The sequence below is a fragment of the Schistocerca piceifrons genome, unplaced genomic scaffold (genome assembly GCF_021461385.2).
Source record: "Schistocerca piceifrons isolate TAMUIC-IGC-003096 unplaced genomic scaffold, iqSchPice1.1 HiC_scaffold_194, whole genome shotgun sequence".
NCBI lineage: Eukaryota > Metazoa > Arthropoda > Insecta > Orthoptera > Acrididae > Schistocerca > Schistocerca piceifrons.
Genome location: NW_025727834.1, coordinates 10,001 through 12,500, shown reverse-complemented (window position 1 = coordinate 12,500; position 2,500 = coordinate 10,001). Strand labels below are relative to the sequence as shown.

The 2,500-nt window shown below is 57.9% G+C and overlaps 1 non-coding gene across 1 annotated transcript in view; it reads left to right on the top strand.

Annotated features, from left to right (window-relative positions):
- The first annotated feature begins 1,805 nt into the window (after positions 1–1,805).
- The window catches only part of LOC124741286, a 1,909-nt gene continuing 1,214 nt past the window's right edge, over positions 1,806–2,500 (top strand). Inside the window, exon 1 of the ribosomal RNA XR_007009968.1 lies at positions 1,806–2,500. This exon is cut by the window's right edge and continues 1,214 nt beyond it. This is a non-coding gene — a ribosomal RNA (small subunit ribosomal RNA).

Here is a 2,500-nt window from a genome sequence, read left to right as displayed (position 1 = left end):
CCCATGTTGTCGCCTAAACCTGCTCTGTAATTGTTATACGACTCGTTCAATTAGTGTAGTGTTGCCCACCCGCAACCCTCGCAATATAGTTCGCTACTCGCACTGCCCGCTCCCCTGTGTATCGCTTCATGTTAAACACCTTGCAAGTCTTGCTGACTTTCCACATGCTCCTGCTGTACACTGTAATGTGGATGGCAGCAGGACGTACATGCCGCCCCTCCCCACGTCCCCACCTTGCCCCCCTGCCTTCGCAAGCTGGTTGGTGAGAAGTTTGCATGTTCAATGCCCTTCGCATGCGACGTACTCAGGCTACGTTGTGGTGCGGCCTGTGTCAACCGTCCGCTAATGTCGTACGCGTAAACCACAATCTGTACTGCACATTCGTCCTTATGTACCGAATGATACATCGTGGCACATGTGTGACCGTACAACGACTGCGCCCAAAAACGGCGGACCATACAGTGCAAATATTGTGCACGCAGCTACGTGTCGTCTCCCTATGAGAGCTGGATTGCAGTGTGGTACGCCATAGAGACGTGTGGGAGGAACGGACGCCGTGGATGGCGATCAGCATGAGCTGTCTGTTGATGTATTCGGACCTAGTCGTCTCTCCTCACACACCGTGATGGCATGGTGCACCGCGTTCCATATCTGCGACATGCTACAGAGGCCGGTTGACAGTCGTTCGAGCAATGGACATCGCATACGTACGGGGGCCACCTTCCACGTATTGTCTAGGCGTGCACATTTTGTTGCGTGTATGTGGGCAGACGTAGTGTGGCGTGACACCTGACACAGGCATGCAATAATCGTTGAAGTTGCAAATGGCGATGGACGCCTGCGTTTTCTGGTGAAGTTACGCAAATGAACAAATGGTAACCTGTTGTGGTGCGGTTGTTCTCGCTAGGGGTGAATCGGTGATGGCGACGATAGGTTGAGGTACGAACCGGTTGTTCCAGCGATACCCACCATGCCGACGAAACTGAACGGCATCTGGGTGTGAAGCGATACGCGGCGGTGGCTGGGTGGGACCGTCCCCGGCCGGTGAGGGGGCGCCTCCCGGCGTGCTGGCCGCGCGGTGCGTGGGCGCACGCGCTACAGCCGGCTGGTGGGGGCGGCCAGTGGCAGGCGCGCCGGCCGACGGACGCGGCAGGCGTCGCAGCTGCGCGCCGGCGCACCCTGCGCGCGGCGCCGTGCGGCCAAAGTAGGTCCTCGCGGGCCCGGTGCGAAGCGCGGTGGACATCTTCAGTGTGCTGGTCCGATTGAGGACTGTGTGCGTTGAGGATGCGCCGCCGCCCGGCGCTCGGCGCCGCGACGCCGTCTGCTGCTCGGTCGCCCCAGCGGTTCTCGCTGGTGGTTTGTATCGCAGCTGTGCGGATGTGTTGGCGCGTGCGCTGTGCTGGGAGAGTTCGCTTCGGCACCCAAGTGGGGCTTTTGTCCTTCTGTGGCGCTGGCGTTGGAGCTGCCGGTCACCGTAGGTGGCGCGTGTTGTCTCCCGCCGGCAATGCCACGACAGCACGCTCCCGGGCCTCTGTCGGCAGCGGCAAGCTCAGTTGGGAGCACGGGTGGTCGCACCGAAAGCGTCTACTCGCCTAACTCCGGGCGATTGCGCCTCTCTCGAACCCGACCAAGTACTTGGGACGGCGCTGCGCGCCGCCGGGACCTGAGAGGGTTTCGAGGTGTATTGTGCAGGGGAGCTCAGCCTCCTCCTGTTTGCAGAATGATTGAGCGGACGCTTGCGTGTTCGCGCGGGCCCCCGGGACACACTCCCGGGCGGCCGGCTGCTCAGCTCTAGTTGACGCAGCTCCCTGGTTGATCCTGCCAGTAGTCATATGCTTGTCTCAAAGATTAAGCCATGCATGTCTCAGTACAAGCCGCATTAAGGTGAAACCGCGAATGGCTCATTAAATCAGTTATGGTTCCTTAGATCGTACCCACGTTACTTGGATAACTGTGGTAATTCTAGAGCTAATACATGCAAACAGAGTCCCGACCAGAGATGGAAGGGACGCTTTTATTAGATCAAAACCAATCGGTCGGCTCGTCCGGTCCGTTTGCCTTGGTGACTCTGAATAACTTTGGGCTGATCGCACGGTCCTCGTACCGGCGACGCATCTTTCAAATGTCTGCCTTATCAACTGTCGATGGTAGGTTCTGCGCCTACCATGGTTGTAACGGGTAACGGGGAATCAGGGTTCGATTCCGGAGAGGGAGCCTGAGAAACGGCTACCACATCCAAGGAAGGCAGCAGGCGCGCAAATTACCCACTCCCGGCACGGGGAGGTAGTGACGAAAAATAACGATACGGGACTCATCCGAGGCCCCGTAATCGGAATGAGTACACTTTAAATCCTTTAACGAGTATCTATTGGAGGGCAAGTCTGGTGCCAGCAGCCGCGGTAATTCCAGCTCCAATAGCGTATATTAAAGTTGTTGCGGTTAAAAAGCTCGTAGTTGGATTTGTGTCCCACGCTGTTGGTTCACCGCCCGTCGGTGTTTA